This window comes from Trichechus manatus, unplaced genomic scaffold (assembly GCF_000243295.1).
Source record: "Trichechus manatus latirostris isolate Lorelei unplaced genomic scaffold, TriManLat1.0 scaffold00052, whole genome shotgun sequence".
Lineage (NCBI taxonomy): Eukaryota > Metazoa > Chordata > Mammalia > Sirenia > Trichechidae > Trichechus > Trichechus manatus.
In genome coordinates, this window is record NW_004443988.1 from 3510827 (window position 1) to 3522949 (window position 12123).

Consider the following 12123-nt stretch of genomic DNA (forward strand, 5'->3'; position numbering starts at 1 on the left):
AAATCTTGTTGTTTATCTTTTGGATTTCTAATTGTTGTTTTTGTATAATTTCTAGTTGTGAATTTATTTTGGCATTTTGTTCCTGCATTATTTTCCATGGAGGAAAATTTTAACTATTAATTTTATGATAATCTATTTTAGTGTAGAGCATTGTCTAGCCTTGGCAGGTGTTTAAAGCTAATGCTTTCAAGTGATCTTCAGAGAAACGTATTGCTGGGGATTTCTCACCCAGTGATTATTTTACAGCGGGTTGCTTGTGACTGTCTTTGGCTCCTAAGCACCTGTTGTAATTCCTACTACTTCATTCTGCTGAGATACGCTTGCCCCTCTGGGTAGCTCTCTCAGGCAGGATCCAAGGCAACACTACTCAATTCATTTTCTCACATGGGGCCCGCCTATCTCTGGTCCGCTGCAAGCACGCACCTGTGACACTTTTGACCTGTTCTCAGGAGTGCAGTGACTTCCTAAATAGCAACCTCTGGTCTGCTGCACAGGTCACTTTTGGCAGCTTCTCACCCTTAGTTTTCAAAGTTGTAAGTCTGATATCAGGCCACTGTGGAACTCAGTGATCCTGTTGAAGCCACTTCAACCCCAGGGATTGGGAGTTTTAAATTCCTATCCCACCTCCCAACTTCTATCTACTTGTGGAGCAAGAGGCTCACAAAACACCAACAACTTTTGGCAAAAAACTTCTTCCATTTCAACTCCTGACCCTTTTATACTCCTAATGTGAATGAATGGGTAAGAGTCACAAAAAACAGTTTTGGCCTATTCTTTGTAAGTTTTGAATAGTGATCTTGTGCCTCACTTTGTAACATAGCATCTATCATCTTAAGCTGACACTGAAACTAAAATTAGATCTATTTTCATATCTTGTTATATGCCTATTTTACTGGCAGGTGGATGTGCAAGTTTGGAATTCAGCGCAGAGATTGGGATTGGAGATAAACATTCGAGAGTCATCCTTACATAGATGCTGTTTGAAGCTATGAGCCTGGATGAGGTCACTTGGAAGTGAATGTAGGAGAAGAGGGCTGAGGACTAGTCCTGGGGAGCTCCAGATTTAGAGGGTGGGACAAGGAGGCAGAGCCTGCAAAGAAAAGTGAAAGGAGTGAGTGGCAAGTAAGGTTGGAAGAAAACCGGGATAGTGGTATTGCAGAAGCCCTGTGAATAAAGTGTTTCAAAACAGACGGCATGTCTTTAAGAACTATCTATGTGGGATCAAACTGACAGCAGCAACTCAAAAGATTAGATAGGACCTTAGGGACTAGTGAGTTTATGTTAATGGTGGAATAACAACTCAGAAAAGGAGGGGGAAAATGGTTGCACAACTTGAAGAATGTAATCAATGTCACTGAATTGCGCATGTAGAAACTGTTGGTGTATGTTCTGCTGTGTATATTCTCAACAATAACAACAAAATAAATAAAATGTTTAAAAAATCAACCATTGAAAACCCTATGAGTGAGGAGGTGGGGCCAAGATGGCGGAGTAGTCAGATGCTTCCAGTGGACCCTCTTACAATGAAGACCCGAAAAAACCAGTGAATCAATTATATATGACAATCTAGGAACCTTGAACATCTAAGGCAAAGTTGAGGAACTGGACTGAGTGGCAGGGGGAGGGAGAGATGGTTCGGAAGCAGTGAAGAGTTGCCAGACCTGACCTGGAGAGAGCATGAGCCCTTCAGGCTTGATCAGCTCATGGGTGAACGGTGAGGTAGGCAAGCAGCGGTGCTCAGGAGGCACATTTTCCGCACCGGAAGAGACCTAGTGCCAGAGAGTCTACTCAGCCATCCAGAACCAGTGAGAAGCAGTCCACGATCAGTGAAAGATAAGTAATTGTGTGTGGCCTACTGTGTGGATCAAAAACACCTCCCTTAGGAAAAAACCTGTCTTCCATTTACCTCTCCGCTGCCTGCTCTGTACTGGGTCCTGGACCGGCTTCAGCAATTGTCGAGTCCCCCAGGCTGGAAGTAGGATGTGTCACACTCCCTGAGCCATTCTCCCAGCCTTGGAGAGTGAACAAATTAACAAACGGGAAAAAATAAACTGCCGACTCCCCTAAGCCAGGAACCCAGGGTAGGCACAGCTCCTTTGCCTAGGCACAGGCATAAGGGATCCATGGACTTTGAGTGCCTTTCCCCCTGCATAGACTTGTGTGGGCCCATTTCAACAGCATAGGTCCTCATTACTCTAGTACAACAGGGTGTATACCTGAAGTCTAACTTGAACTGTTTCAGCTGTGAAGTGGCAGGTTCATGACATCTGACACTGCTCTGCCCATCAAGCAGGGTCTTCACCTATCCACATCAGGGGCCTGAGGACTGGTGGCTCCGCCCACGCCACCTAGGTACCTGCAGTAGGGGCCCATGAATAAGAGGTGCCCCCCAGTCCTTATGGCCAATAGCACTGAGTGGTCTAGTCTGGCTGCAAAACCCACCCACCTATGTGCTCTAGGGAACAGGGACACGCCTTCCTCCTGGACACTTGGGGGCAGCCGTCAGCCCCCTGCCTTGCTCAGAGTGTGTTCCCCTGCTGCAGCCAGATCCCTGTGCCTACACCAATCACCCATGCCTTTCTAGGAGTGTAAGTGAGAGCCTACACCACACACTTGGTGGCTATTTACCTGGGCACCTGAGCTGAGTCCATATAGGAAGAGTGAGCAGACTCCTGAGTTCACATACCTAGTAACAGATCTAACCACCTGGTGACAGGATATTAGAGCTTCAAAGGTGCCAATAATCAAACTAGCTCATACGAGCAGCCTGTTTGGACATATCAAAACAAAACAAGAACCTAGGACACAGTAAGCCAACATAAAATAAATAAATATAATAACTTATTGATGGCTTGGAGACAACAATCAATATCAAATCACATAAAGAGGCAATCCATGACGGCTTAAGCAAGCTCCCGAAATAAAGAATCTAGAAATTTTCCAGAGGAGGAAAATTTTTTGGAATTACCAGAGGCACAATACAAATGATTAACGTAAGAACTCTTCAAGAAATTAGGAAGGAAATTAATCAAAATGCAGAACATGCAATAGAGGACATTGAAAAGATTAGAGAAGAGCATAATGACAAATTTAACAGACTGCACGATTCCATAGAGAGAGCAATCAGAAATCCAGAAGTTAACAACAAAATGTCAGAATTAGACAACTCAATAGAAAGTCATAGGAGAAGAATTGAGGCAGTGGAAGTCAGAATTAGTGAGATTGAAGATAAAGCACTTGACATCAACTTATTTGAGGAAAAATCAGATAAAAGAATTTAAAAAAATGAAGAAACCCTAAGAATTATGTGGGACTCTATCAAGAGGAATAACCTATGAGTCATTGGAGTACCAGAATAGGGGGGATAACAGAAAATACAGAGAGAATTGTTGAAGTCTTTCTGGCAGAAAACTTCCCTGATATCGTGAAAGATGACAAGATATCTATCCAAGATGCTCATCAAACCCCACACAAGGTAGATCCCAAAAGAAAGTTACCGAGACATATTATAATCAAACTTGCCAAAACCAAAGATAAAGAGAATTTTAAGAGCAGCTAGGGATAAACGAAAGTCATCTACAAAGGAGCGTTAATAAGAATAAGCTCGGACTACTCAGCGGAAACCATGCAGGCAAGAAGGCAATGGGATGACATATATAAAGCCTTGAAGGAAAAAAACTGCCAGCCAATAATTATATATCCAACAAAACTGTCTCTCAAATATGATGGTGAAATCAGGGCATTTCCAGATAAACAGAAGTTCAGGGAATTTGCAAAAACCAAACCAAAATTACAAGAAATACTAAAGGGAGTCCTCTGCTTAGAAAATCAGTAACATTAGATAACAACCCAAGACTAGAACACAGGACAGAGCAACCAGATATCAACCCAGATAGGGAAGTCACAAAAGTAAGTCAAAGCTAAAATACTGAAAATAGGGAAACAGATGTCAATATGTGAAAGATGACAACATTTAAAGCAAAACAGAGGGACTTAAAAAATGTAGACATAGATTTTTCATATGGAGGGGATGTCAAGGCAATGTAAAAAAATAAAAGACTGGTATAAACTTAGAAAAATAGGGGTAAATATTAAGGTAACCACAAAGGAAACTAACAATCCTACAAGTCAAAATAAAAAACTAGAAAAATATAAAGACTCAGCAAACACAAAATGAACAACAATGAAAAAGATGAAAAGAAAATATGTAAAGAAAAACGACTCAGCACAGAAAATTAAGTGAACTAAAGAAACTGAACAACACACACAAAAAGACATCAAAATGACAGCACTAAACTCATACCTATCAATAATTATGCTGAACGTAAATGGACTAAATGCACCAACAAAGAGACAGAAAGTGGCAGATTGGATAAAAAAACATGATCCGTCTATATGCTGCCTGCAAGAGACACACCTTAGACTTAGAGATACAAACTAAAACTCAAAGTATGGAAAAAAAATACATCAAGCAAACAATACTCGAAAAAGAGCAGGAGTGGCAATATTAATCTCTGACAAAATAGACTTTAAAGCAAAATCCACCACAAAGGATAAGGAAGGACACTATATAATGATTAAAGGGTCAATACACCAGGAGGACAGAACTATAATACATATTTACGCACCCAACGACAGGGCTCCAAAATACATAAAACAAACTCTAACAGCACTGAAAAGAGAGAGAGACAGCTCCACAATACTAGTAGGAGACTTCGACACATCACTTTCGGTGAAGGACAATATCCAGAAAGAAGCTCAACAAAGACACAGAAGATCTAAATGCTGCAATCAACCAGCTTGATCTCATAGACATATACCAGTCATTCCACCCCACGGTAGCCACGTATACTTTATTTTCCAATGCACATGGAACATTCTCTACAACAGACCACATATTAGGCCGTAAAGCAAGCATTAACAGAATCCAAAGCATCGAAATAGTACAAAGCATCTTTTCTGACCATAAAGCCATAAAAGTAGAAATCAACAACAGAAAAAGCCAGGAAAAAAAATCAAACACATGGAAACCGAACAACACCTTGCTCAAAAACTACAGGCTTATAGAAGAAATTAAGGATGGAATAAAGAAATTCATAGAATCAAATGAGAATGAAGACACCTCCTACCAGAAGCTTTGGGACACAGCAAAAGCAGTGCTCAGAAGTCAGTTTATAGCAATAAATGCACACATCCAAAAGAAGAAAGGGCCATAATCAAAACATTAATCCTACAACTGGAATAAGTAGAAAGAGAGCAGCAAAAGAAGCCCTCAGGCGCCAGAAGAAAGGAAATAATAAAGAATTAGAGCAGAATTAAATGAAATAGAGAATAGAAAAACAACTGAGAGAGTTAACAAGGTCAAAAGCTGGTTCTTTGAAAAGATCAACAAAATTGATAAACCATTGGCCAAACTGACAAAGAAAAACCGGAGAGGAAGCAGATAACCCATATAAGAAATGAGATGGGTGATATCACAACAGACCCAACTGAAGTTTAAAGAATCATAACAGAATACGCTGAAAAATTGTACTCTAACAAATTTGAAAACCTAGAGGAAATGGACAAATTTCTAGAAACTCACTACCTCCCTATACTAACACAAACAGATGTAGAACAACTAAATAAACCCATAACAAAAGAAGAGATGGAAAAGGTAATTGAAAAACTCTCAACAAAAAAAGCATGGCTTCACTGGAGAATTCTCCCAAACTTTCAGAGAAGAGTTAACACCACTACTACTAAAGGTATTTGAGTATAGAAAAGGATGGAATACTCCCAAACTCATTCTATGAAGCCAGCATATTCCTGATACCAAAACCAGGTAAAGACGCGACAAAAAACGAAAATTACAGACCAATATCTCTCATAAACATTGGCGCAAAAATCCTCAACAAAATTCTAGCCAATAGAATTCAGCAACATATCAAAAAAAATAATTCACTATGATCAAGTGGAATTTATACCAAGTATGCAGGGATGGTTCAACATTAGAAAAACAGTCAATATAATCCATCACATAAATAAAACAAAAGACAAGAACCACGTGATCTTATTAATTGATGCAGAAAAGGCATTCGACAAAGTCCAACACCATTCATGATAAAAGCTCTCAACAAAATAGGAATAGAAGGGAAATTCCTCAATATAATTACGAGCATTTATACAAAGCCAACAGCCAAGATCATCCTAAATGGAGAGACTTTGAAAGCATTCCCCTGGAGAATCAGAATCAGACAAGGATGCCCTTTATCGCCACTCTTATTCAAAATTGTGCCGGAGGTCCTAGCCAGAGCAGTTAGGCTAGAGAAAGAAATACAGGGCATCCAAATTGGTAGCGAAGAAGTTAAAGTATCTCTGTTTGTAGATGATATGATCTTATGCACAGAAAACCCCAAAGAATCCACAAGAAAACTACTGGAACTAATAGAAGATTTCAGCAAAGTTTCAGGATATAAGATATACGTACAAAAATCAGTCGGATTCCTTTACACCAACAAAGAGAACCTCGAAGAGGAGATCACCAAATCAATACCATTTACAATAGCCCACAAGAAGATAAAATACTTAGGAATAAATCTAACCAGAGACGTAAAGACCTATGCAATGAAAACTACTAGATGCTACTGCAAGAAATCAAAAGAGACCTGCATAAGTGGAAAAACATACCTTGCTCATTGGATAGGAAGACTCAACATTGTGAAAATATCTCTTCTACCCAAATCAGTCTACAGATACAGTGCAGTCCCGATGCAAATTCCAATGGCATTTTTAAATGAGATGGAGAAACAAATCACTAACTTCATATGGAAAGGGAAGAGGCCCTGAATAAGTAAAGCATTACTCAAGAAGAACAAAGTGGGAGGCCTCACACTACCTGATTTTGGAAACTATTATACCGCCATGGAGTCAAAACAGTCTGATACTGGTACAACAACAGATACATAGACCAATGGAACAGAATTGAGAATCCAGACATAAATTCATCCACCCCTGAGCAGCTGATATTTGACAAAGGCCCAAAGTCCATTAACTGGGGAAAAGATAGTCTCTTTAACAAGTGGTGCTGGCATAACTGGATATCCACCTACAAAAAACTGAAACAAGACCCATACCTCACACCATGCACAAAAACTAACTCAAAATGGATCAAAGACCTAAATATAAAATTGAAAATGATAAAGATCCTGGAAGAAAAAGTAGGGACAACACTAGGAGCCCTAATACATAGCATAAACACAATACGAAACATGAGTAACAATGCACAAGCACCAGAAGAGATACCAGGTAACTGGGAGCTCCTAAAAACCAAACACTTATGCTTATCAAAAGATTTCACCAAAAGAGTCAAAAGACAGCCTACAGACTGGGAAAAAATTTTTGGCTACAATAAATCCGATCAGCATCTAATCTCTAAAATCTACAAGATACTGCAAAAGCTCAACAACAAAAAGAGAAATAACCCAATTAAAAAATGGGCAAGGATATGAACAGGCATTTCACCAAAGAAGATATTCAGGCTGCTAACAGACACATGAAGAAGTGGTCACGATCATTGGCCATTAGAGAAATGCAGATCAAAACTACAATGAGATAATCATCTCACTCCAACAAGGCTAGCATTAATCTAAAAAACACAAAATAATAAATGCTGCAGAGGTTGTGGAGAGACTGGAACACTTACACACTGTTGGTGGGAATGTAAAATGTTATAACCACTTTGGAAATCAATTTGACGCTTCCTTAGAAAGCTAGAAATAGAAATACCATACAATCCAGCTATCCTGCTCCTTGGAGTATAAGAGCCATCACTGCAGTGCTGTTCACAATAGCAAAAAGATGGAAGCAACCTAGGTGCCCATCGGCGGACGAATGGATAAACAAATTATGCTATATCCACACAATAGAATATTACGCAATGATAAAGAACAACGATGAAGCTGTGAAACATAACATGGAGGAATCTGAAGGGCATTATGCTGAGTGAATTTAGTCAGTCACAGAAGGACAAATATTGTATAAGACAACTATTACAAGAAGTCAAGAGAAGGTTTAAACACAGAAGACAACATTCTTTGATGGTTACGAGGGTGGCGAGGGAGGGAGAGGGTTATTCACTATCTAGATAGTAGACAAGTATTATCTTAGGTGAAGGGAAGGACAGCCCACACTACAGGGGAAGTCAGCACAACTGGACTAAACCAAAGCTAAGAAGTTTCCTGAATACAAGCAAGCACTTTGAGGGACAGAGTAGCAGGGGTAGGGGCCTGGGGACCATGCTTTCAGGGGACGTCTAGGTCAATTGGCGTAACAAAGCTTATTAAGAAAATGTTCTGCATCCTACTTTGGTGAGTGGCATCTGGGGTCTTAAAAGCTTGCAAGAGGCTATCTAAGATGTGTCAATTGGTCCCAACCACCTGGAGTAAAAGTGAATGAAGAACACCAAAGACACAAGGAAAGTATTAGCCCAAGAGACAGAAAGGGCCGCATAAACCTGAGACCAGAATTCATCAGCCTGAGTCCGGAAGAACTAGATGGTGCCTGGCTACCACCAATGACTCTCCTGACAGGGAACACAACAGAGAGTCCCTGATGGAGCAGGAGAAAGGTAGGGTGCAGAACTCAAATTCTAGTAAGAAGACCAGACTTAATGGTCTGATTGGACTGGAGGAATCCCAGAAAGCTTGGCCCCCCGGATTCTCTTTCGGCCCAAAACTAAAACAATTTCCGAGGCCAGCTCTTCAGACAGGGATTGTCCTGGACTGTGGGACATAAAGTAATGCTCGTGAGGAGTGTGCCTCTTAGCTCAAGTAGATACAAGAGACTAAACAGGCAGCTTCTGCCCAGAGGTGAGATGGGAAGGCAGAGAGGATTAGGAGCTGGTTGAATGGACATGGGGAATCAGGGGCAGAAAGGAGGAGTGTATTGTCACAGTATGAGGAGAGCAATTAGTGTCACATAACAATGTATGTATAAATTTTTGTATGGGAGACTAACTTGAAATGTAAACTTCATTTAAACTACAACAATAAAAAAAAAAAAAAAAAAACCCTATGAGCACAGTTCTACTCTGACACCCGTGAAGTTGCCATGAGTTGAAATTGACTCAACAGTAACTGCGTTGTTTTCAGAAAAAAGGGCATAATCAGCCATGTCACATGCTGTTGAGAGGTCAAGTAAAACAAGACCTGGGAATTATCCTTTGGATTTAGAGAGATCTAGAAATAATTAGTGATTTTCATTAGAGAGGTTACTGGAGCAATTGGAATGAAACTTTGATTAGAGTGTGTTCAAGAGGGAATGGGTAAGGACGTGGAAACAGAGTAACCAATTGTTTGAAGAATTTTGCTATAAAGGGAGCAGAGAGTTGGGATGGCGGCTACAAAAGATGAGGACGAGGGAAAGTTTTTATAAGATGCTACATACTGTAATGCATATTTGCTGATGTAAATGCTCCACAAGAGAGGAAAAAATTGATGATGCTGGAGAGAGACGGGGCATAATTGCAAGAGCAGAGCCCTTCAGTAGGCAAGGAGGTGGGATCCAGGGCGCAAATAGAGGAGGTGGCCTCAGAGAGGAGCAGAGACAATTCATCCATTGTAAGAGGAAAGAGGGCAGAGTACATGGAGGTAGATGAAGCTAGCTTGCTGAATTTTGTGAAGGGAAGATTGTTCACTGCTTTTTACTTCTGTTTTCTCAATGAAGTGAATATGTCATCAGCTGATAATGAAGGTGGAGGATAGAGATTTGGAGGTTTGAGGAGGGAAGGGAAGAAAGGAATCTAGTATTTTCTAAATCACAAAAATCCTAGTTTAAATTTTAAACAGAAACCAGATGCTATGGAGTCAGTTCCAACTCATGGTGACCTCATGTTTGTCAGACTAGAACTTTGGTCCATAGGGTTTTCAATGGCTGATTTATTGCAAGTAGATTGCCAGGCCTTTCTTCTGAGGTGCCTCTGGGTGTACTTGAACCTCCAACCTTTTGGTTAGCAGCCAAGCATGTTAAACAGTTGCACCACCCAGGGACTCCATGTGTAAATTAGCACTCCAGATATATTGACATCTGAAAACAGGACCACAGGGAATGCCTCAAGCCATGTCACATATCAGTGATCTATGCCACCTAGAATAAGGCTGGCTCTGTCCCTGAATCTCTGCATGTTTCAGAATCCAGACAGTGAGGAGAGGCTGAGGCAGAAGGTTTAGGTGGGGACCCAGCCTGCGAGATGAGCCACTAAGCTCTGGCAGAAGGACTGGGCTTCAGGGGCAGATCAGCTCATTTTAGGTGAGGATTCTTTCTGTTCTTACGAGCCCCTCATCCCTATATCACACTCAACTCTTCTCTTCTGTCACCTTCTAAAGGTTTTAGCAATCAAGGAGCACACACCCTGATCCTTGACTGATGAAAGAGTACATAAAAGAAGGCTGCTCCCAAGAAAGCCAACTGCTAACAGGAATCATTCAGAATGAGGCCAAGGAAGGCACTCAGGAACTGTTCAACCTCTAAGAAAGTTATCTGCAATAAACTTCATTTAATTCGTGTGGTTCAGTGTCTGTATGAAATTAAGAAATGACAATAGCACTTACTGATAGTTACTGCAAATGATTTTCCCCAAAAGTTAAGAAATTTACTTGAAAGATCCAAATAATAATAATAATAGCTATCAAACTGAGTGACCATCTCAATTAATTTGGTATGTCCTCACATTAAGGTCTGCTGTTTTTGGTTTACTGGTAGTGGTACCTGTTGCCGTTGAGTCAATTCCAACTCATAGCGGCCCTAGAAGAAGAGTAGAACTGCCCCACAGGGTTTCCAAGGAGTGGCTGGTGGATTCGAACAGCTGACCTTTTGGTTAGCAGCCGAATGCTTAACCACTGTGCCACCAAGCCTCCTCTCTTTGTTTAGGTACCCTTACAATCCATACACGCATATTCTCCACAGGTTTTTCCAATATTCTTTAGAAAAATTTAAAATTCATTTTGGATTACACCCTTGTTGATTCTAACTTTGCGTATTCCCCTCTGGCTCATGCTGTGTTTGAATCCTAGTCACAGGATGACATTGTAGGGCATAAAGCATAGGAGGGCACAATGTTATTTTCCGTAGTTAAAGGGGACACTATGGGAACTGTTTCAAAGGACATGGGAGTCTGAGTTCCCCAGTTGCATCTGTTCCCCACACATATATAATTACCAAGACCTCCCTCTTTCCAGTCAGTGCCCTAGCTTTCACAGGATGAGACTGATTCAAAACGGTGGCCCTGTGTTTATTTTTATGCCCTGACTCCAGCATTCTGGCGTCTGAGCTTGTTATTCTTAGGCTTGACACCAAAAACATGATCCATAAAGGAAATATTAATAAACATTTGTCAAAACTTACAACTCTTGCTCTGCAAAAGACTGTTTTAAGAGGATGAAATGACAAGCTACATGGTGGGAGAAAATACTTGAAAACCACATATCCAGCAGAAGACTGGTATATGTAATATACAAAAATTCTCAAAACTCAACAGTGAAAAAGAAGGCAATCCAATTAGAACTTGGGCAAAAGACATGAAGAGAGATTTAACTGAAGAAGATAAACAGATTGCAAATAAGCACATGAAAACATGTTCAACATCATTAGCTATTAGGGGAATGAAACTTTAGACCATGATGAGATACCACTACACACCTATCAGAATGACTGAACTAAATAATAGTGACAACACCAAATGGTAATGAAGAGATTTCTGATGGGAAGGTAAAATGGTACAGCCACTCTGGAAAACAGTTCAACAGTTTCTTAAAAATTTAACATGCAACTACTATGTTGTTGTTGTTAGGTGCCGTAGAGTTGGTTCTGACTCATAGTGACCCTATGTACAACAGAGCGAAACACTGCCTGGTCCTACGCCATCCTCATAATCGTTATGCTTGAGCCCATCGTTGTGGCCACTGTGTCAGTCCATCTCGTTGAGGGTCTTCCTCTTTTTCTCTGACCTACTTTACCAAGCATGGTGTCCTTCTCCAGGGCCTAGTCCCTCCTGATAACATGTCCAAAATATGTGACATGAAGTCTCGCCATCCTCCTTTCCAAGGAGCACTCTGGCTGTACTTCTTCCAGGACAGACTTGTTTGT

General features: G+C 40.6%; 1 protein-coding gene across 1 annotated transcript in view; it reads left to right on the plus strand.

Moving 5' to 3' along the window:
* The window catches only part of FAM228B (family with sequence similarity 228 member B), a 60257-nt gene extending 49764 nt beyond the window's left edge, over positions 1–10493 (plus strand). Inside the window, exon 9 of the mRNA XM_012555918.2 lies at positions 10365–10493. The gene's annotated coding sequence lies outside the window, so the exon portion shown is untranslated. The remainder of the gene's footprint in view (positions 1–10364) is intronic.
* Positions 10494–12123: the final 1630 nt, after the last annotated feature.